The sequence below is a fragment of the Nannobrachium achirus genome (assembly GCF_963921795.1).
Source record: "Nannobrachium achirus genome assembly, chromosome: 19".
In the NCBI taxonomy this organism is placed as follows: domain Eukaryota; kingdom Metazoa; phylum Chordata; class Actinopteri; order Myctophiformes; family Myctophidae; genus Nannobrachium; species Nannobrachium achirus.
In genome coordinates, this window is record NC_137826.1 from 38938065 (window position 1) to 38963335 (window position 25271).

At 42.0% G+C, this 25271-nt stretch overlaps 1 protein-coding gene across 6 annotated transcripts in view; it reads left to right on the top strand.

Moving 5' to 3' along the window:
• Window positions 1-1197: 1197 nt before the first annotated feature.
• Window positions 1198-25271, top strand: part of rxfp2a (relaxin family peptide receptor 2a) — a gene marked incomplete at its 3' end in the record, with an annotated part of 159427 nt that continues 135353 nt past the window's right edge. For all 6 annotated transcript variants that reach the window (XM_080749834.1, XM_080749837.1, XM_080749838.1 and 3 more), the window contains exon 1: window positions 1198-1588. The remainder of the gene's footprint in view (window positions 1589-25271) is intronic.

Consider the following 25271-nt stretch of genomic DNA (forward strand, 5'->3'; position numbering starts at 1 on the left):
ACACGTGTTTGTGTGTGGTGACAGTGCGCGCACGCACGCACACACACACGCACGCACAAACACACACTACAGTCACAAAATAGCCGAAACCAACGTGTTCACGAGAAGCTGCTGCTACGGCTGTTAGCTGATTTAGCTTGGCTATATAGCCGATCTACAAGCTCACAACACGTCTCGAAAGCGACGCGTTGTGAGCTTGTAGATCTGCTATTTTTCGTGTGTGGGCGTTGTCACGACGCGCGCACACACACACACACACACACACACACACACACACACACACACACACACACACACACAGAAAATAGCTATCGGCGATAGCTTAGCGTCCCTTCTTCTGTTCCGTGGTAAACAGTCCAAAGCTGGAGAAAGTGTGTCCATGTATAAAAGCTCAGACAGCTTGTTTGTAAAATACTTGCCCATTTTAACTGGTTATAGAACGTGGAGTTGCCGAATCTAATCAACAAGTGCCCCGCTGTCTGCGACAGCTCTGAGCCCCACAGTCTATGCTCTGAACAACACCAGACGCCACGACGAGGGCAGAATGAAACCACGCCCTCTTGATACAAATATGGGATATAAACATTAATATTAATTAAATATGCCTACGTCACATTGCACCGTGGAACAATGATAGCTAATATGTAATGAGTGGCGCGAAAGATTTCTTTTCTACCAGAAACCGGAAGTAAACAGAAATAGCTGCATAGACCAGCAGACAGCTCTGAAACCCCAAGCCTATGGGCAAAATGAACCATATTATCGCTCCCTATCACAAGTGACTCATTTATATAATATATATTTATAGAAAAAGTGATTTTGTGTTTCATGCTCCTTTAAGTAGACCTTGTACCAGTGAACTGTACCGTCATGAAACTGTACCTTTTCCTATGCAAACTTCTAATAAAGTCTTCAATCAATCAAGAGAGAGAGAGAGAGAGAGAGAGAGAGAGATGGAGGTGTGTGAGAGAGAGTGAGTGAGAGAGAGAGAGAGAGAGAGAGAGAGAGAGAGAGAGAGAGAGAGAGAGAGAGAGAGCAGTGTGTGTGTGAGAGAGAGAGAGACAGAGACAGAGAGAGAGCGAGAGAGCGAGACTCGAGAGCTAGTACGCTCCTCCTGTCCTGCCAGTCTGCTCTAGTGTCTCACTGTCTCTAGAACAGGGACAGCAGAGGAACAGACGCGGCTGTCTTTGAGAACCTGTTCGTTTTTCTTTCATTCGAGCGTTCATTTGTAGCCTCTGATAGCCGATAGGCGGGCCTATAATAGGCTACAGTTTATGTGAGTTATTATATGAGCTGACTGAAGGCGGACTGACAGCTGGTTGTTGTTCTACTGACTGACAGGCTCTAGCCTGATTTCAGACTCAGCTCACAGTCCACTCTGAGAGTGGGCGGGGTCTATGGTCTGGAACCAGGCAAGACAGGCTCTGCTCTGCCAGGAATATCTAACCCAGAACCCACAGCTTGTTCGGCGCACGTTGCCTTTCCAAACACTGTGGGAACCACAGGACCATGAGTGCCGGTGGAAAAGTTGACGTCCGCACCAGGCTGGAGTCACCAGTCATACTTTTCATGATCAACTTCATCCCAGGTAAGTTTAACACACATTTAATAGGACTACTTTTGACGAATTCACACCCTTTGCGCTCAATGTAATAGTTGTTTATTGTCTGTGTCGGCTAATATCGGTGTTAGACACCCGTGCGCAACTAAAACAGGTGTATGCTTATATGGGGATTTTTTTTTGTGCTTGACATTGTTGTCATTGTGTTGCATTGGACTCATAGGCCTAGAGCAGTGCTTCTCAAACAAGGACCCCCAGTTTGACATGCATTAGGCTACGGGTACGGACCCCCATCTCTGGGACCCCAATTTATATTGTAAAAATATGTGAGTTTCATTTAAACACTCGATCTGTCAGGCTATTTAAAATATGTTGAGGTAGCCCTACTAGTTTTAGCCTACTTTACTGTATAGGCTACATTTTAATAGCCTAGTACTAACAATATAAGAGGCATAGCCTAATGTACTTTTTAATGACTCAACAATTATTTTACAGCTTTAGTTATCAGTTAGTCTACTTTGCATTTACACAACATTTATTTACAGTTACTTTTTGAATACAAAATATAGCCTAGATTAAGTGATACATGATGATGCATTTTTTAAAGGTTAAATTACCCAGCAGCACAAAGTAATTAAACCTTTACCAGCTGCAACATTAATGCATTGCTAATCCAATAATATGATTGTAAAATTGACCATTCTGCATCATTAGTATTTGTTGTATTGAACAGTTAGGATAACACAAGAATATATGTGGGAAAAATGTATTGCAGGATTTTTACAGTGTAGCCCTACTTCTACATTGCTACTTTATCTGAGTAGCCTACTTATTCCACCTCTTTACAGAGAGGGAGGGAGAGAGATCAACAGTATACAACACTGACTTTGACTTGCTGTATCTTTTTATAATTGTAATTTTTTTGCCACGCAACATGATTGTCAAAAATCATGTGTAGGTGTAACGGAGGTGATCCGAACCTCCCCACCCGATTTCGAACCCGGGTCTCCCGCGTGAAAGTCCAATATCTTAACCATCACTCCAAAGGGACATCCCTATGGAACGAGAGCAGATACTAGCTTCAGGCTGGGGCTGCGACTCTCTCCGCCACATAGGCTCTGCTCTAAAGGAACGCACTTTTCTAGTTTTGCCTTCACAGACTATGCTCTTGTCACCCAGAGCTCAGTTTAAAAATGGCAAATATATAATAACAAATAATACAAAGTTATATTAAAAAGGTGTTAATTAAGAATACGTTTAATCATCTGAATTGTTTTATTTGACTTGCATGATGTTTTCTTTTTGATACCCTTTGGATTGTGTGGTTAATTCTTTTGTGTTAATGAAAAAAAGTACGAAATATAGCACCTAATTATAGAACATTTCAGATTATGTGGATATTATATACAGTACTTGTAATTGGTTGAGGTCTATTCAACCAATTGTTGTCAGTTGTTTGATATATATAAATATATATCAAATACAAATAAAAGGCAAATTGGGAGTGTGAGAGAGGTGAAGAAGAGAGTGCAGGCAGGATGGAACAGATGGAGAAATGTGTCAGGAGTGATTTTTGACAGAAGTTTACCAGCAAGAGTGAGAGGGAAGATGTGTAAGACTATTGTGAGACCAGCCTTGTGGTATGGCTTGGAAACTGTTGCACTGACAAAGCTGGAGTGACAAGGAGGGACAGGATCTAGTGACTACATTAGAGGATTAGCCCAGGTTAGAAGGTTTGGGGATAAGGTGAGAGGTGGTTTGTGCAGAGGAGGGATGAGGGGTACATCGGGAGAATATTGCTGAAGATGGAGCTGCCAGGCAAGAGGAGAAGAGAAAGGAGAGAAGAGATACATGCAGGTGGCACGAGTGAGCGAGGAAGATGCAGAAAACAGAAGGAGATGGAAACGGATGATCCTTTGAGGCGAACCTTAAGCCATTGTTTCAGTAAACATTGAAAGAAGGGGGCAGACCACGAGAGAGAGGAGAAAGAATACGACAAATATAATGCAAATATAAAGGTTCACAGTTATCGTTGTTAGCGGTACATTGCAAATGAAGTCACTCACTTGTCTCAAGTCTAATCACGTTAGACTATATGTGATTGTTTTCATGTCACAACAACTACAAATCTAGTCATGCTTTCAAACTCCCATTGGGTGTTGTTTGTAATCTGCGTGAAGTTTGTGCCTCTTATCTGGTTACAGTTGGCAGATAGAAAGTGTACAGGTACAGTAGCTACGTATAAGATTTCACCTCATCCATGCACACTAAGCCCGCCTTGTCTTTTCTTGACCGTGGCCTTTCTGGGTCACAAGACTGCTCACCAACCAAGCACAGTTTCCTTACACACACACACACACACAGAAAAAATTACCGTAGTCTTTGAATCCTCTGGTTCTCCTCATTCTACCTGTGCAAATGGTGTGTGATATGACTTACTCTTCTATACACAATTATCCTTGTTTAGTTATCATAATTGACTGTGTTCTATGATCCTATGTTAATGGTTTCTGTTTTCTGGAGAGAGAAAAAGACAAAACTTTTCTTCTTTTTTTCCCATGACTTTTGTAACCCATTCTTTTCACCCGGTGTCAATTGTCTAATCTAATCCTGGGTGGGCGCTACATTCCCATAACCAACCTGGGGAGAGCAACGGACTGACCTCATGCTTCCTTCTATGCACAAGGAGTCCAAGCCGCTCCTTTTCACCTGACGGGGGAGTTTCCCCGGCTGGGCGTACAGCGTGTGGAAGAACACGTTATTCCAACCAGTACTTGGTATAAGATTGCAAGTGCTACTTATTTAGTAATCTCCCATTGATGCTAGCCACTTGACATTGCTTTCCAAGCCAAATGTAACGATATGTTGCCTATTTAAGCACTACTGAACTGCTGGGATATGTTTTTCCCCCCTTCTCCATGGCACTTTCACTTCTGTCCATAGGGGCACACTCATATTACCCAGCTTCCACATATCCTGGTGGCTGCATCCCACAACTGACTCAGCCCTGAGTAGGCAAACCCAGCCAGGTGGAAATCTGGGCTCATAGGAGGGCACTTTTTTAGTTATATTTATTGAGACCGAAAGTTGCAGTTAACTATGAAAACCGGCACATCTTGTCTGTATCTCTGTCACGCCTGACACTGTGGTTCCCCTGACACATCGCTGTGATATCACAGGTGACATCACAGTGACGTCAGATACTCAGAGCAGGGATCTCCATATTTGGGCATAAAACCATGCAGGGGACATCTAGGCCTGTCCTCTAAAAATCGACGAATCGACGCGTCGTTTTAAACCCCGGGAATCGACGCCAATTGTTTGAGTCGAGGCGAAAATATATATATTTTTATATCACCAGTTAGCCTACTACTGCGGTGCACTGCTGGACTGGTGTCATGTACTTCCAATGAGAAGTAGCAATTGGCGAACAGTTATTTATTGTCTCGCACCAGCGTAGGGGTGAAAGAGAGACGGAACGGCCAGAACGGTTCAGAACCGCCGCTTCGTTAAAACATTCGGAGCCGGGACGGTGTTCCGTTAAGAGGAGGAAGCACGCTGTCAAAATCCCATATTAAATAACCTGCCACAGCACAAACGCACGTCCACGAAGTAAACAATCTTCTAAAGTCAAATTAACATACACAAGTGTAGGCTACAAGTTACATTTTCTAATTAAAGTGCTTCTGAATTGTTCCAGTGTTGTAATCCATGATGAATGATTGTGTTTCGCTGTGTTTGCGTCCATGACATGTCCACACTGCTGGCTCTAGCGGGAGCTGTGCCTCCGCCTGTTTATGATCCGTTTCTGAAATGAATCCGTTCTCGAAACTGACTCATTACTCTGTCAGTGCTCTGTGTCCCGCGACTGCGGACTGGATCCCATCGTTCATTTAAAAGAGCCGTTCAAGAGAGCGGAATCGTTTGCGAATGTCTCATCTATACTGCACGCTGCCGAGAGACGGGGCAGAGTTGAAACAGCGGAGATGTTTTATTTGTTTTAACGGTGTGTTATAACTCTATGGTTGTACACTGCTATATGCAGATAAAATTTGTGCTTGCGCACTGATATCACCGAAAACACTGTGTATTCAATTCATCTTAATGTATTATTGTATTATGTTGACGTGGTTTAAAGCAACACTGTTTTTTGTTGTTTTTTTTTTTGACACAAAGTAGACTATAAAACTATTCGTCGACGCGTCGGAATGAACCCCTCGACTCGAGTCGACTTCAAAAATCCTGAGTCGAGGACAGGCCTAGTGACATCACAGGGATGTCAGCTACTCAGAGCAGGGATGTCAGGGGAACTTTCATTCTTTACAGAATGGGTTTGCCGCTGTGACATCACGCTCTGGCTTCACTGTGATGTCACACTAACAGAATCCCTTTTATGCCCATATGGTGAGCCCTGATCATCAACATTAACTCTCCCAACGCTTTGAACGTTCACGTTCGCCCGATTTCGCAAGACCTCTCCGCCAATACGGCGCTCGTTCGGTTCGTTCGTCTGATGACTGTAAGCTGATGAGGGGTCGCGCGGCCGTCTACTGTAAACACATTTTCCGCGGTGATGGTGTAAAAAATCCATTATGCGTTAACATCAACGGAGAACAATTCACTTCCTTGTTGATTTCCTCTGGCTGTAAGGCTCTGTGGCCAGTGACTGGTCTTCTTCTTCTTCAACACATAACAGGCAAATTCACATTCATTCTCGCATGACGCCGCCCTCTGCTGCCTGGCAGACCAAAGTGCACTATTGCACAACCCAAAAAAATAAAAATAAATAAATAAATGTCTGTCTGTCTATCTACTATAACGTCGCAAAGGTAAGCCGCTTTTTGATGGCACCAGACCCAATAAATAAATAAATAATCTGGCAGTAGGAGAGTTAAGCCCATATCTAACAGGACTTCATATGGGATTGCCCATTTATGGAGGCCACATCGGCCACATACCACACTAACAGAATCCATATATGGCCAAGAGAGATGCCCAAGACAGCCCATATCTGTGTGGCTGGGATCTCCATGTATGGGGTAAAAGGGTATGACGTCAGATGTCATAGCCAACATAGGACTTTCACAGGACTTTCACACAACAAATAACTGAGTAGGAATGTTTGGGCTCTCACAGCATATCTCCATACAGTACATGGATCTCCATACATGGGTACCAGGGGTCTCCATATATGGGTAACTGGTCCGATATACATCACTGGCCGGATGGCCAAGAATTGGCCCTTTAGGGCGAGGTCGCATGTCGCCCTGAGGCGTCTTACTAGTTAATAGTTTACTCCAAGTCTTTATTATTTTCTTTACTGCATTATTATCTTTTTTTTTTTCATCTTTCAGTCGTATCTTTACACTCTTACCTGTACCTGTCCTGATTTTCATGCTTATTGTGTGCAGTGGTGACGCCTGCATTTCCCCATGAAAATGAATAAAGTTCAGTCTATCCTGAGGATGCGGAGGCTCATGCTGAAAGTCTTCAGCTGGCTGGGACAGTGCAGATGTCCGTGAGCCTTTTTTTGCCACATGCCTGGTGTTTCTGGCCCGTGTGGGATCGCTAGAGATGCACTGGCACTCTTCGGCTTCGCTGAAACTGTCTGGTGCTGTAGAAATACAACGAAAATAATCCTGAATAGACCTTTGCTAGAGTGGTAATTAAATGAGTCACGCCGTAGGTAGGCGCTGATCCTGTTGGGGCCAAAGCAGAGCACCCACGGGGAATGCGTGATGCATGATGTACCTGGTCTGATTCCGCATGCAATTCTGAATGGATTCCTGTCTCTGTAATCTGCAAAGTCTGATTGCTGACTCCTTGTGCTATTGTGTTTTTTTATCATCAGCCAATGATTAAATTGTACAATTTGAAATGTATTGATTGATTTGATTGAAGGCTTCATTAGAAGTTTGCATAGGAAAAGGTACAGTTTCATGACAGTACAGTTCACTGGTACAAGGTCAACTAAAAGGAGATTCTAGTAAGCTTTTCTGCTTATTTACACAGGAAACCTTTATGTATCTCACATAACATTGAATGACAGACGGATAGAACAGGGTACTATGCAGTAGATAGTCAGAAAAAAAAGTGCAAAAAATATATTCAGTAGATATTTACCAGTAAGACTCCCTAATCGGGAGATAAGCGACCGTAGGTGGCTTTGCAAGAATCGGCCTGATGGTGGCGCTAGAAGAGGGCCATGTGAGAAATGAGGGGTGGGGTCTGCGCGGCGCCGAGGCGGACGAATAGGTACCGGCCCCGGCTCTCCCGGTCGCTCCTAGCCAGAGTTACAGCATTTTATGTGAGCTGCAGTGTAGGGGGTCCTCCACTGGGGGCACCACCACTTTTGCATCCGTTCTGGAGCACCAGGAGTCAGTGGTCCCCGGGAATTCCCCGTGAGCAGCCCCGTTGGGGTGGTCATTTGGTCATTTTTGCACATTTGGGTTTTTTTTACATCTGGGGGTCCCCCAGGGAGCTGGGGGTCCCTGTAGTTCCGGGGGTCCTTGGAGGTTGTAGTTTGGCAGGTAAGGAGTGTGTGTGCAAAATGTGGCATGGATGGGGGCAACGGTTGTGGAGATATGAGCAGGGGAAAAGTGTGACGTGTGATGTGTCACTCACGGAGGGACATTTTTGTACACCTGGGGGTCCCCCAGGGACCTGGGGGTGCCTGGAGCTCCGGGGGTCCTTGGAGGTTGTAGTTTGGCAGGTAAGGAGTGTGTGTGCAAAATGTGGCATGGATGGGGGCAACGGTTGTGGAGATATGATGGGCAAAAGTGTGACGGACTCACTCACTGACAGACAGACAGACAGCCTGTGGAGGTTTTGGTAGTTGCGACCGTAGGTCGCACTTACTACAGAAAGCTCCACCAGGTGTCCGTGCGTCAGTCAGTCCGTCACACGTCAGACGTCACACTTTTGCCCTGCTCATATCTCCGCAACCGTTGCCCCGATCCATGCCAGATTTTGCACACACACTCCTTACCTGCCAAACTACAACCTCCAAGGACCCCCGGAGCTCCAGGGACCCCCAGCTCCCTCGGGGACCCCCAAGTGTAAAAAATGAGCACATGTGCAAAAATTACCAAATGACCACCCCAACGGGGCTGCTCACGGGGAATTCCTGGGGACCACCCACTCCTGGTGCTCCAGAACGGATGCAAAAGTGGTTACGCCCCCAGTGGAGGACCCCCTCCACTGCAGCTCACATAAAATGCCGTAACTCGGCCTAGGAGCGTCCGGGAGAGCCGGGGCCGGTACCTATTCGTCCGCCAAGGCAACGCGGAGACCCCACCCCTCATTTCTCACATGGCCCTCTTCTAGCGCCACCTTCAGGCCGATTTTTACAACACATTTTTGCCCACTACTCCTACAGTTTTGGCCCTAAAATCACGCAAATTGCTACACAATATGTCTACACTCATCCCATCAACATGAATCTGTCCCATATAGCGCCACCTTCAGGCCCATTTTTAAAAACACATTTTTGGACACTGCTCCTACAGATGTTGCCCTAAAATCACGAAAATCACTACACAGTATGTCTACACTCATGTCATCAACATGGCTCAGGCAGATTTTGGAAAAACACATTTTTGCCCTATTTGTGGAGATAAGTGACCTACGGTCGCTTATCTCCCGATTAGGGAGTCTTACTGGTAAATGCGACCTACGGTCGCAACAATAGAAGGGTCAGGAGGGTAAGGCATGGGCTATAGTTTTTCTTTTTTCTTTTTTTTCTCTCTCTTCTTATCTCTCTCCCACTTTCTGTGTCTCTCAAAGCCACTCACAATGAGAGAGAGAGAGAGAGATCCCATGATTGAGGCTTTTAGACAAATCAATAAATGGTAAATGGTAGATTTACTGTATATAGCGCCTTTTATCCGGTTACAAAGTAACCTCCCACAGGCCGCCCAGCAGGAGATATTGTAAATGAAAACCAGACAGTACACCACAATCACCACCCGCTGTGAGTGACAGCAGCCTACAATATTATTTATTTATAAGTCAAAATGTTGTCACTCCACAGGCTCTGCGCGCTGAACTAAAAACAAACTGCAGGGTCCAGATTCAAATTTAAATATAAACATAAAAAGAACAACCCCATTCGCAATTTGAAAGTCTTTTAAAGAATTTCATATGCCGTAGCAGCAGTCACATGCGGTAACTAATGCGGTTCCGCCTGTTGGCCTTAGTCAGCTTATCCAAAATGTATTTGTTGCCCGTATTCGTATATCTGCTGTTAAGTTTAAATTTACTATTAGCGGGGCAGTTAAGGATAACAATACTTCAGTTGTGGAAAGAAGCACCAAAATGTGACAGAGTGTACCTCTTGGGTCATTCTTTAGAAAAATCACATTAGACACTTAATTTTCAAAATGGCCGCCAGTTTTAAAGATGGCTGCCTTTTCGGATATGTTTTACAGTACGCCAGCCAGTTAATATTGAATTTTCATAATAGAGTTGTTTTGTAGGTTTTAAAACATCCTGAGTTCATTTATTACACTTTTAAAGCAGCCAGAATAACCTTTCTGACTTTTGATGGGGTCTTTCCTCACCTGGGACCCCCCAGACAGACCCCTGAGCCTATTTCAGTAATCGCTCTGCTCCTGCTCCAGAACAATTTTAAATTAGATCTGAATAAATATGCTCTGAAATAAAAAATGACTAGCAGCAAATAACAGGGGTCTTCCATGGGGGGTCCGGGACCCCTGGGGGGTCCTCAGAGCTACTACAGGGGGCCTGCCAAATCTCGATGAGATCTTTCTTTTTTTTTTTTCATTTGAAACTTTGAATGTTTTTATGTATCCTGGTTTTATGTATTGTACTTTGATGGTTTATTAGTATTCACAGTATTATTTATAAAGTTGTTGTGTTAAACAGTTATGGTTGACAGCTGTTACTGCAGGGATTGCAATAGTGAAGGAATTGCAACTACTCACTGTGGGCGCGCAGAACAACATTTCCATTTATTTCACTCACTCACTCACTCACACACACACACACACACACACACACACACACACACACACACACACACACACACACACACACACACACACACACACACACACACACACACACACACCCTCACCTTATCCTCTTATAGAGCCCATGGTCAATTACGCCCTAAGAGATTCACTAAAATACAGTAAGAATTATGTCTAGGGTACCAAGCCGAGGGCCACAACATTGCAGGGTGCGATGGCTGTGATCCCACTATACTCCAGTGACATTTCAGATATTCTAGCGTTGTTGCTGCTCTTATGCCACCATTATTATAAGTATTATGACAAATACACTCCTTAAAGTTGAAACAAAATAAGTTAAGAACCAATTAACCAGTCTGCTTGAAAAGTATGCATCTGTACTGTATAACAGCAGCTAGTTGACAGTGCAGACATACAGTAATTGCCTTCCTTTGATCAATTAACGAGGGGATGTCAACTACTTAATGGCATCAGCTGGACACAGACACACACGCACCTTCCCTCTGCAGTGCTCTGTCTGTCACATTTCTCTCCAAAAGCCCTTGAATATGATTGAAAATGATTAAGGATTACTGTGATTAAGGTAAGCTTATGTTTCATATCGCACTCACCATACCTGTAACTTTTACTGGTCCCCCAAAATATTTGTTTCTTTTTTTACTGGGGTTGGTGGGGGCCGGACAGAACCCCCCCGCGGGCCTCAAATGGCCGGCGGGCCGCCTATACCGGAGGCAAGGACTTGATAAGGAATCTTCACGTGTTTGCACTTCCTCAAAATCATGTCCCTTGATGAAGGTATCGTATTATGAAGCCTACTTTGTCATACCTGATAAATTGCCCTGAGCTTCCACCAATTGAAGAAAATAGATGAAATTCAGAGAGTGGAGGGTATAGGCCGGGAGCCAATTCTGAAATTGGCACAAATTGGTACCACCCAAGGTGACCGTACATTTTTTACATTTTTGACTTCCTACATGTCTCTAGTTTACATTTTGGTATGATAACCCTTTCTGAGACCCAGCTTAATTGATGTTATCAGCCGCTAGAGTCGGTCTCCCATCGACTTTCTATACAGGAGGAAAATACCCAGAAGAGTTTTTTTTTCTGGGTATTTAAGTGGGATGTGAGGGGTCTAACTAGGGGTTTGTCATGATGCTGAATCCATTGCAGGCATTTGTTTTGCACAAAAAACATTCCGTGGGCTAGAAATGGCCTCAGAAAACAATACACGTATGGGTGAGTATTCATGTTAGTCGGAGGCCTTAGGGTTTTTTTTCTCGTGCTAATCAGTCTAAAAGTGCAAAATTTTGCACAGATGTAGCTCATGGCATGCTCTAATGATTTAGCTAGGGCGCCCGAGTCTGCGACATTCGGGGTCACCACAGCGGCCAAATCAAGTTGGGCTCCCATCGACTTTAGTGATGAAAAGTGATGAGTCATCACTTTTCAGAGTTTTGTGGGTGCTGTGGTGACCCCGAAGGTCGCCGACTCGGGCATGTTAAATGGACATGTTAGTCTGCGCGCCCAAAGTGAGAAGTTGCAATACCTTAATTCTTGCAATCCCTGCAGTAACAGCTGTGAACCTGTCTGTCTAACACAAAAAATGTTATCTCCCGATTAGGGAGTCTTACTGGTAAATAATACTGAGAATACTAATGAAAACTGTTTCAAATGTAAAAAAAAGAAAGAAAAGAAAAGTCCCCATCAAGATTCGGCAGGCCCCCTGTAGTAACTCTGAGGACCCCCGGGTCCCGGATGCCCCGTGGAAGACCCCTGGTATTTGCTACTACTAATTTTTGCTTTCAGAGCCCAGTTACAACAACTTTTATGCTTCATTTATGATCTAATTTAACATTGCTCTGGAGCAGGAGCAGAGCGATTACTGAAATAGGCTCAGGGGTCTGTTTGGGGGGTCCCAGGTGAGGAAAGACCCCAACCAAAAGTCAGAAAGGATATTCTGGCTGCTTTAAAAGTGTAATAAATGAACTCAGAATGTTTTAAAACATACAAAACAACTCTAATATTATGAAAATCGGACATTAACTGGCTGGCTTACTGTTCAGAGGCAGCCATCTTGGAAACATGGCAGCCATTTTGATTTTTCAGTGTCTAACGTGTTTTATCATAGGAACAACCCCTAAGGAGTACTTGTGAAAAGTTTTAGGTTTCTTTCCACTTGTGAAGTATTTTAGTGCAAAAATGCATTTATCTGCCCCGCTATATGTACTGTGTGCTGCACCAGTAGGCTACAGAAAAACACACGCATTTAGCAGATGCTCTTCACCAGAGCGACTAACAGTAGGCATGGTAAACAGAAACACATACAGTATATCAAATGCATAGAGACAGTGTAGTTGCCTCAGTAGTAGTAGGTCTGAGAGGTATAGGGCCGATGCATACTCCACTAAGGAGCCAAATGTAATTCGGTTCGGGAGTAGAGATGGGTCAATCAGGTTTTTTGGAACCGATCACCTACGTTTGATCACCCGATACCGATCAATCACTGATCCGATCAAGTGGGGCAATATTATTATTATTGTTTATTAAGGCTGTCAATCGATTAAAATATTTCATCTGATTAATCTCATGAAAATGTTTTGTCCTTGGGAAATTCCTCCTAAAAACAAACCATGTCACTTTTTCAATTATATTCAATAACATTTCTGCTTTCTTGGTTAATGGCATGTTTCTTTAAAAGCAGAATCAATAATAGGCCTATTTAATTTAGGCAGAATTATTTGGAGAAGAGAGAGTTGCCTATTTTATAGACCTGTCTGCTTGTTTCTCTCGCAAAACAGAAATTTTGCAACACCCTCCCTCCACAGTGCTACTAACAGCTAGTCTGGGATCACTTCACTTTTCGGGCTTGTAACCGGTCTGGAGCGGAAAACCACAAAACGTCATGTTGTAGTACTCAAAGGACTACAATTTGGCCGGAACTATCCACCGGAATCAGTTTTAACCCAAAATAATTCCCCTGCGCTCAAGGACATAATTTTAGGGCCTACCTAATAAAGTCCTTGATGCGGAGTTGTTTTGCTTTTGAAAAGATTGTTTGGTATATGCATCTTTTAGTCTTGTAGCGACTGGAAAGACTACACTAGGCTACTCGAGCATTTTAATAGAGATTGGGGAAACAAACGGAGGGAACCAAATCAAAGCGACGCCGCTTCTTCTAGTGGTTTCCGTGCTTTAGGTGGAAACCAAACGGCCTGTTGTGAACGAACACCAGGCTTTCTCTCAGAAAGCCTGGTGGGCGAGGTTAACTAACGGCTAATGCTAGCTGTGGTGGAATTGATAGTTTTAAACAAAATGTTATCCTTAGATCGACAACAAGCGTTGTCCTCATCTATTCCAAAGGAATTTTGGAATATTTTGGAATTATGGTTTTTAGCTGGTCAGCAGGACCAGCTCTTTAAACAGATTACATTGTCCTGAGACATTCAGGGGACCTAGGCGACCTATTTGCCCATTGGCTGTCCATGTCACATGGTCACCGAGCTCATGATCCATTGGCCAGGCCCTCCAGACCTGTACTGCTGTAATGAAATATTTTGTCCAGCAGGGAGCACCATTCCTTCACACTGAGGCGGTGCCTGTGGCCAGCCTGCTTGTGATAAATGAAACAGAAGAAAAGAGAGGTCTATACTTGAGTAAAAGTACAAAAGTATTGGCATCAAAGTACAAAATGTTTGTATGATTGCTTGTAGATCGGCTATCATTCTTTGATTTTCACAAGTCATTGTTGACATCATCATCCATTTAAGCTTTATAATTAGCTTCATACTAACATTAACATTATTTTTCTTCTTTCAATTCTAAACGTAGAGATTAGGTTATGAAAGGAAGGTGATTAGGTGATGAAAACTAGCAAAACTATAGCAGCCATTCACTTTAATCAACGCGATGCATCCAATGTAATTGTGATGAGGATGTCAAACAAACGTTAATCACGTCGTATTTAATTATACTTCATCTGTTACAGATGATTGTCCAAATAAACCGTACGTTATTTAAACTGTGAGCCATTTATAGACAATATGCAGTGTTGCCCTGGGCATCGTTGTAGGCTGTAGTAGGTGATGTGTCACACCATCTGCATACCATCTGCATTAACATATGAACTGAACGAGTATGCAAGTTGTCAATGATTTAACTCTATGACCATGATATGGGCTTTGGTGTGAAGTCATGAAAATATCGTACCCTACACAATTTACAAAAGCAACACAAAGTACATTCATTGATGAGCTGCTTCTTCCTGTCATCTGATCAGTGTCCACACAGTAGATTAATTCGAGTTGCATTTTAATATCAAATGAAACAGAGCAAAAACGATGTAATGAATGAACCAATGCGAGTCTTTGAGAATTACAGTTAGTATCTTCACAAATAATGAGCACATTTCTAGAGACACGGTAACACATTCATTGTACTAAATGACAAGAAAGCATATATTTAGAACGATATGTAGCAGTGAAATACCACAAGATTTTGGAAAATGCCTACAATCAATACACTTATTTGAACACCTTGGTTACATTAAGTTCTGCATAATGCGTACTTTCTGCTTTTGGTACCTTTTAATACAAATACTTTTTATACTTTTACTCAAGTATCCTACATTTTGAATACAAGACTTCCACTGACATTGCAGTATTGCATGATACTTAAGTAAAGAATGCGAGTACTTTTCCCACTACTGCCTAATAAGCATGCTAGTTTTAGTACAATCAGACATCACAGATAGATTTATAGAGTAATAGGCTCTAAGGCAACTTCAAACTTGCTACAGGCGTCTTTTGTCATGTTAAAAAGATGAAAACATGACTGCCACATGCTAACACGCTAGCTTACTGCAGTTAGCCAAGCAATTGTACACTATCATAACATCCCATATTGATTGAATTAGTCCACTGTTTTGCAACACACCATTACATCCGAGGCTATAAAAACGTCTGGCATCATTGAGCGTTAAGGTGTGTAGTCTTTCTATAGGCAGAGTAATTTGTCATTGTCAGACAACATTAAAAGAACCAAGACGGTGTGTGATGGTCGAGTTCCATCAGAGGTCCGTTCGGCCCGTCATGTCGCAGCAGGACGATTATAACCACTGTCCAATGCTGATGTGCTTGTACCCACGGAAGACGGAGATGGGCGGGCGGTCATATAACAGCAGGACTCCTCACGGTGGTTGTGGCGGACGCGCATCTTCTGTGGCGTTCATGTTTTAGTTAAATGTGATGAAGCAATGTTAATGTAGGACCCCTTACATAAGGGGAAAATGTAAATAATATAAGGAATAGACAGGACATTCACAGGCGTCTACTGCAGATTACATCCCACAATAGTCAGTCAGTTATATGTTCACTTTGTCACGTTCATTCAAAGCATTATGGGAACATTGAGCAGTCATCATCATCGTCATCTCAATATACTTTTCCAAATACAAATGTGTTTAAAAGCATTACGTTAGCGAAAAACATCCGAAAACACCATACATGGCTGGCTTTTGTTGTTGTGAGGGCTGACCGGGGCTGACTATGCGGCCAAATGAGAAACTACGTCAACTGTATAATCACTCAGTCCTAACGTCTTTTGCATTTTATACCGAGGCTATGTATAGCTAGGTGTTTGGTAACATACAGATGTTAACAAGTTGTGATGACAAAGAACCAATACGAAATCATTATGAAACAGACTATTATACGAGACAATGCACAGTGAAAAAAGGGCAAACATGACCACAGATACAATACATTTACGACTCAGCTTTCCAAATGAAGTCCAATTGCCGGAGGAGAAAGATTAATTTTAACCGTGTATCTGCTTTTTTTGTTGTTGCTAGCAAAGAACAAACCAACTAAAGCGATCGCCTGGTCTTCCTGGTTGCTGCTTCTTCTTTTCTTTGGGGTTTATTGGTGGTTGGTGTAACCTTAAAGGTGCATTACCGCCACCAACTGGACTGAACAGTACGCCAGCCAGTTAATGTCCAATTTTCTTAATATTAGGGTTGTTTTGTAGGTTTTAAAACATTGAGTTCATTTATTACACTTTTGAAGCAGCCAGAATAAGCTTTCTATACTTAAAGTACCAAAAGTAAAAGTACAGATGCGACACAAAAGTAAAAGTACAGATGCGACACGTTGTGAGCTTAGTATGCACTAGTAGGTTAGCATACATTTAGGGCTTGCAGATTTGTCTCTGGTAATATCTGTATGCCCATGATAAAAATGGACATGCTGGCATAAGTTATGGAAGTATAGATTGTGTAGTTAAGTGCCTGAGTGTCGTAAATAGTAGCCATCATGGACGTTTTCATTGCAAGATCCAGCTATTAGACCAAGCCCAATCGGGCCATCTGTTGCTTGCTTACATGCATAGCTTGTCAAATGCTAACAACAATGCACTTGTGTGATTTCTAATTGCACTTCTGGGACAGTCTAATTCATGCTTTGTATCAAAACGTCGCTTTGTGCCGAAAATAGCAGACCTACAAGCTCAGAGCATGTCGCAGATTCTAGACAGCAAAGTTCGAAAATCATTTACAGTAGCAGAATGTTAAATAATGCACAGCACGTTTTCTAAAAGTGTAGTCCAGACTATACTCTAATGACAATGAAACATGACAGTATGTTCGTAGAAATAAAGAGTAATGCATGAGTTTGAGAAGTTGTGTTTTATTATTATTACAATGTTGAGTCGACAACGCAGCCCATCGATCTGCCAAGTGGACGTGAGGTGGGGAAAGAAGAAACATGCACAGACGTTGGATAAAGTGCTACTATACATATGTATATAGACATATATTTGGCTAAAAGTTGCAATAGTACAGAACACTATGACAGCAGAGAAAACAAACATGAATCACCTTGGCGAAATGACAAGCACAAAACTATTGCGGTCGTAATGAAATGGTTTCTCTGGCTGGAGCGGCTCCGTCTATTTCCTGGTGGCTGAAATAAACGTCCATATAACATTTGCATTCGGTAGTTTACTGGTCCGAGTAGCTGCTGCATGTCAAGTTACTCTTATCAGGCTCGTACAACGACGTAATCCGAAGTCTTGTATTTATTAAACAAATGAGCAGCAACAACACAGCAGTGTGAAGCAACAGGCTAGTCAATACTGCGGTAGAGCACAACCTCCCAGGTCCATCTCCCACGTCCTGTGTACGTCGTCACATCCGGTTACTACAAAATAAAGGCACTCCTTACATCTCCCTTTCTTTGAGAACAGAGGGTGGACTACATAAATGCAACAAGTTAACTTTAGGGTTTAAACCATATGGCTAAAATCATCAAAGAAAAGGAAACTTTTGTGTCACAAGACAAGATTTTGGAAAATAGCGTACAATCAATACACTTATTTGAACACCTTGGTTGCATTCTGCATAATGTGTACTTTCTGCTTTTGGTACATTTCAATACAAATACTTTTTATACTTGTACTCAAGTAAATTTTGAATACAAGTCTTCCACTTGTATGATACTTAAGTAAAGAATGCGAGTACTTTTCCCACTACTGCCTAATAAGCATGCTAGTTTTAGTAAAATCAGACATCACAGATAGATTTATAGAGTAATAGGCTATATGGCAACTGCAAACTTAGCAGGAGTCCTCCAGGCTATGGGGGAAAGTAGCTGTTGGAAAAAGTACTCAAATGTTTTACACTTGTTTTTTTAAAAGTATCTTAAAAGTATCAATACTGCACTGTAGATGTACTCAGTTATAAGTAAAAGTCACACACACACACACACACACACACACACACACACACACACACACACACACACACACACACACATACACGGGGGGGGGGGGGGAGTGACAAAATTCATAGATCTAGAACACAGACTTCATAGATATAGAACACAGAATATGTACAGTACAGTACAGTGAGGTACAGTATACAGTACAGTAAAGTACAGTAAGGTAATACGCAGTTATTACTGTTGTTTGAGCACGCCCGAGTTTTTTCAAAACTTTTTTTTTTCCAAAAAACATTTTTTTCCAAAACTTTTTTTTTTCAAAAAACATTTTTTTTCTTTCAAAAAACATTTTTTTTTTCATCTGACCAGCTTATATATTGACTGTGTCAATTCTTGTTGCAACAAGGTTTAACAACAATGTGAGTTATCTCGCACGCACACACACACACACACGTACACACACACACACACACACACACACACACACACACACACACACACACACACACACACACAGAAGTGGAGCGACTTACCTTTTGATCGGAAACACAGATCTCTTAAATTAAATTGTTTAAATGCGATGCATATGTACCGTATGTGACTTTGTTATGGTCTGAAAGTACATTATGTCTGTAGATGTAGTCGGCCCTTGGGTGTTTTAATATTTTCTAATGTGGCCCCCTTTGAAAAAAGTTTGGACACCCCTGGGCCTACACGATCGAATGACTTCTGCAATGTGTGCCTTGAAGAGCTGTACTGTTCAGGACAACACCAAGGTCACAGGCGCTGTATAAATAGTAATGATTTCCCTACACAATTAAAATGCCTCAAGTGTCTCTTGTATAGCATAGACTACGGATTGCCCATCAGTACAAAGTCAAATCATTTAGTAAAGTACAAAGGAACTATATAAATCATAACTCTAGAAATGGAATAATGCACGTAGTGTTCAAAACAAACAGCCTGAGCACCACACAGTCCATGACCACAGGCAGCTATAGGTTCTCTCTCCACCAGATCCAGAGAGAGGAGGCGCGCGCGCGCGCACACACACACACACACACACACACACACACACACACACACACACACACACACACACACACACACACACACACACACACTCTGAAATATTTTTCAAAGTACAATATGATGGCAGAATCTGTCGTCTATTTTTCTCATATTTTTGGAATCAGGGAGGGACGGTCTGATGACATGAGCATCTTTGTCTAAACTTTTAAGCTCCAGACAATCCCCGTATTTCATTCAGCCATGGTAAAGATACATTGCAGGGCCCTATGAATGCAAGTGAAATGCTAATGCTGAGCAAGAAAATCCCTTCACACTCTCCTTATCTCTGTTCTGTCCTAGATCCTACCGCACTGGCGTAGATGAAGCAGGGGATGTAGTCACATATGGGCATTAGGTTCATTGGGAGCTAATGGGGAGATGCTTTATTGTGAAGGGCCCTTCATGGCGCCTGCCGGAATTTAAGGAGAGAGTTTAGGGTTGCTCAGAGCTGTATCCCATATGGGAGTATTGTGTCCATAGGAGGCGAGACTTTATTACCAAACCGCATGCGGCTCTGGTGTTGCTCTCACAACTTGTTGGCACTGCAGTTGCTGGTTAAAGGGGAGAACCACCCATTTTCAATATTGAACTATAAACCTTTGAGTTATTATGTGGAAATAAGAAAAAAAGTCCACCCCCTTCTGTGTTGCCTAGAACTGGAGGATTGATTTTGTGGTTTAGCTTGCAAAGTACATCTTGATGATGTCATCAAAGACTTTTTTCTTATTTCCACACAACTCCTCTAAGGTATATTAATGACATAGTTCAATGTTGAAAATGGGTGGTTTCCCCTTCAATGTTGAAAATGGGTGGTTTCCCCTTTAACATCTATTTTGTTTATCCAGTTCACATTGCCCATGTTTAAGCCTCTCTGTGTCAAGGCTCAATAACTCAGAGCTCAGTAATATCATTTAGAAATGTTATTGAAATAATAATTTGCATTTACTTATTTCAAAATGTAATTAGAGGATAAAACCCCATGGACCACACTCTTGTTTTCAAGGGGGTCCATCAATCAGGCAAAATCACTTGAGGCAACATGTCAGGTTCTCTGTGGTCGCCTACTATCCAATGATTGCAGCAGTTGGCAAATGCAATTACATGTAGCTAATTTGATATACAGACAGAGATATGGAGGGAAAAAACTGTTTCTTCTAATATCCGCACCACTAAATCACCTCCATTGAGGGACCACGGCCGCTTCACTTGCACTAGAAAGTATGGTGTAGCTAATTAGCTATACCTAATTAGCGACCGTTGCTTGTTCCCAATAACGGATGAACAGATCTTTAAATGCTTACAAATATAGGCTTCCAACTGGAGAGAAATCACTTGCAATAGCATGTAACTAAGCAAGCAGCTATTTGAACTCTTTCCCAGGTCATCCTTCAAAGCAAGATTAATGATTAATCTCATCTCTGCGTTAAAGGGTCAGGACACTCCAAATCACTTTTTCTATAAATATATATATTATCAGTCCTTACCCGTTACCTGTTCCCACTCATCATCCACCCTCATCTACCCTTCTTTGTCTCTCTCTCTATATATTTATATCCAGTGATGACATTAGTGTTGCCATCAGTGATGTCATAATATGGGACGGACAGACAGACAGACAGACAGACAGACAGACATTTGCTTGTTTAATAGAAATCAATGTGTCACGTGTGATAGGGAGCAATGATATGATTGCAATTTGCTCATAGGCTTGTGGATCCAGAGTTTCTGAAGCTATTTCTGTGTACCTCTAGTTTCTGGGTAGAAAATAAATATTTGGCGCCACTCATTACATATTTGCTCACTCTGTTCGATTTCTGCGAGGTGATGTAGGCATATCTAACTCATATTTATGTTTGTTGTATATACACAACGTATAGAATACAGTGTTTCCCCTAGGCAGAAACTGAAGGAGTGAGGGAGAGTTGCGTGTAGTGGCGTAGCATGCACGCTGCGGAATTTCTTTCGGGTCAGGTCGGATGTGTTTGCGGGATTCTACATCGGTTAAAAAAGAATTATGTATATATAGATTTTTATGTTATTGTTATCATCAACATTTTCCATCTTCAGTTTCAAAGTGCTTTATTTACACACAGAAATAAATACTATTTAATACTATAAGCTTAAAGGAGTAGTTCACCACTTTTCAACCTGTCTTCATATAATAGGTCCTCACTAATGTTCATGATAAAATATAAAAAAAGAAATTCTACTCAGTCCAAGTCTCCTAGGAGAGCTGTGGGAAGTTCAGAATCCATCGTCTTGTGACATCATCATTTCCCCCCCAAAAAAAATGTATCAATATTTTTGAAAAATATATTTAGATTTTTATTATCGCGAGAACAATGGCTTCCACTTTAAAATTGCAACTTTTCAGGAATAGAAAGCCTGCAGTTTCTATAAGCTGGATTGGCAATCGATGATGTCACAAGACGATGGGTTTCTGACCTGCCCACAGCCCTCCTCTGAAAAAGAAAAAAAAGAAAAAAAAAGAAAAAGCTATTTTTGAGTGAGGACCAATTATATGAACATAGGTTGAAAAGTGGTGGCGTGCCCCTTTAAGTAAATAACCTAAGTAAGTTCTGTTGTCAGATGTCAGGAGGAATAAACAACCAGGTCTACAGAAACAAGCCCAAAATAAGTGAATATAGGCCACATGAGCACTTTAAACCTAAATACTTTATGGCATACAGCTCATCAAAAATCCACATCTCAAAATATTATAATGTTACTTCAAAATAAGGATTTATAATACAGAAATGTCCAACTTCTGAAAGGTTATGTTAATTTATGCACTCAGTACTGTCAGTGCGGTCTGGAATACTTTTGAACAAATGTCTTCATCAATGGGGCGTGGCATGAAGGTGGTCAGCCTGTGCTGTGGTACTGCTGAGGTGCATTAATTGATTGATTGATTGATTGATTGATTGATTGAAGACTATTATTAGAAGATTGCATAGGAAGGTACAGTTTCATGACAGTACAGTTCACTGGTACAATGTCAAGCAGGTATAGCAGGAGAACACATTTGACACTTTTTTGTGCCAAATATGGGTTGGACATGTGGAGCTGCCTCTGGGGTTGTAATTGTGAACATCCTTGATGTTTTGGAAGTATTTTGTCAGGTACATAGGTATCTTAGTGGTATGCAGTCATACCTTTCTTGGGCTAGGCAAGTTACGTATTTAATAATCAAGGGACATCTACGCCATTTCTCTATCCAGCCATTCATTGTAGTTTGATGGAATGCATTCTAGTCATTGGGACTAGGCCAGGTGGACGGTCCAGATTATGAACAAACAGAATATTTCTGAACGATTGCAACCTTTGTCAAATACATACTCGGTCCAGGATAATGAAAGAAGACATATCACACTTTGTTCTCTTGTGTGTTGCTTTTCGATTAGCACACTGTATAATTTTATTGAAGTATCTAAGAGCACAGAGTACATTTTTGACTGTGCCAATTCCAGATTTAGTCTCATCCACTGATTAGCCTATTTGTTGATAATAGATAGGACGTCAAAGGATGTAAGCTCATCTAGTTGAAATTATAGCAGAGAAGGAGACATAGAGATCTAAAATGACTAAACATTGCTGATTGGGCGATTATGTAATAATTGCTGTGATGTACATTCTTTACTTAAAGTAAACGTAAAATTATCAATACTGCAATGTAGAACACACGAATCCCAGACTTTTAGTAAAGTAAAAGTCTGGGGATTCAAAATGTTCTTAAAAGTACAAAAGTATTGCCATTCAAATGGACTTAAAGTACAGAAAGTAGAAAGTACTCATTATGCAGATTGCAGAATGTATCATATGTATAAAATGTGTAAACTCTTTTGAAAATAGCAGATCTACAAGCTCACAATACGTCGCATCCCAAGCTTTTTCATACGGACGAAATGTATATAGGGCTGAAGTGGGTAATGTATGTTTTGTAATAATAATCCAAATCTACAGAGTAACTAGTAACCAAGTTTTCAAATAATTGTAGTGGAGTAAAAGTACAATATTTGCCTCTGAGATGTAGTGGAGGAGAAGTAAAAGAATTGGAAATACTCCAGTAAAGTAAAAATACCTCCAAATTGTACTTAAGCACAGTACTTGAGTACATGTACTTAGTGTTATTAGTTACTTTACACCACTGAATAATTGTGACAATACTCATGTGTGTCGGTTTTTTCAAAACATTTTCTATTTCTTTCCAGGCATGTTTGCGGTCAAAAAAATCAACTGCATCTGTTAGTTCAGGAACTTGGAGTACAAGCCAGCGCTAACTGCTGACAATGTGTGTTGTTTATATTAGTGTCAATGTTCCGGTCCAGCAGAGCCAGATAAATCAAACTATTAAGCGTTCAGGTCCAGCAGAGACTATTAAGCAGGGCTGAAGAAGACTCAGTCTCAGTCAAAAGAGTTTTTGTTGATACGTGCATTTGTGAAAAAGCACTGCTCTGCCAAACCATTTGCATTTGATGTCTCTATAAATACAATCTATGGTGGGCAGAGAAAAACACAAACCGGTAGGTCCACCAGAGGCAGACTGAAGACAAACTTTTGGGTCCTAGACCATCGATTACCAATATTATTTGTAAAAAGAAATTATAATCTTGAAATCACACACACACACACACACACACACACACACACACACACACACACACACACACACACACACACACACACACACACACACACACACACACACACACAGGTTTGTATACATCACTTTTGGGGACATTACATAGACTTCCATTCATTTTCTGTGGCCTTACCCTAACCTCTATCCCTAAACCTAACCCCTAACCCTAATCCTAACCCTAAACCTAAACCTAACCCAAACCGTTGTGGGTACCTACTATTTTGTCCCAACAATGTAGGTGGTCCCCTGCATGTGACAGTGTTAACATGTTTTTAGAACCCAAAAGTGATGAAAACACACACGCACACACACACACACACACACACACACACACACACACACACACACACACACACACACACACACACACACACACACACGCACAGTCTGAGGAAGAGCTTTGTGCTCGAAACATACTGTATCAGATAGGCGCTCAGGTGGCGCAGTGGAAAAGTCCCTGCCCACCACCACGGAGGTTGTGGGTTCCAAATCCGCCGTGGTGCATCCGGCTTTGCTGGGCGTCTGTGCCAACACAATTGGTGGATGGAAGTCGGCCGGGAGGGTGATGATTGTCATTGCATGTCAAGAGTATTGGGTGGGAGGAGTAGGACAAAGGCTCTACATCCTCCTGGTGGGGGGGGTTCCTCACTGACCGCTGAGTCACTACGATACAGTGACAACACAGAAATGTGTGTGAAGGAATTAATTGGCATAACGACAAATTGGGGAGAAAGGGGTAAAAATAATTGGCTAAACCTGCTTGGTAAATAACGGATGACAGACAGAGCTGCCCTCCTGCCAGCCTGATGGTTCTAGTTTGGTCTCTAATTGGCTAAAAGTCACAGAATGTTTTGGCACAATGAAGCATCTGTCGCATTGGAGCCCTCAGTGTGCGAGCATTTATCTATTCTTAGACACGCATGCACACATGCACGCACGCACGCACGCACGCACGCACGCACGCACGCACGCACGCACACACACACACACACACACACACACACACACACACAGTCCGGGGCGATAACATAATGTCCTCCCCGGCGGAGATACAAAACTTAAAAGATCAAGAAGTCATAACATTCTTGGCTGTGCACAGATTCTTCTATCCAGTCTTTTATGTCCTTTGGGCTATTTAAAACCGTTTTTCGACAGTTTTATAGGTAGTAAATGCTTATAGTTATGATCCACAGAGCGCATTGGGGGTAGCAGGAACGAGCACTTTGGAGGTAGCAGGAATGATTTATAACCGTCTTTTAATGACCCGTTGCACATATTTCACTCCCTGATTG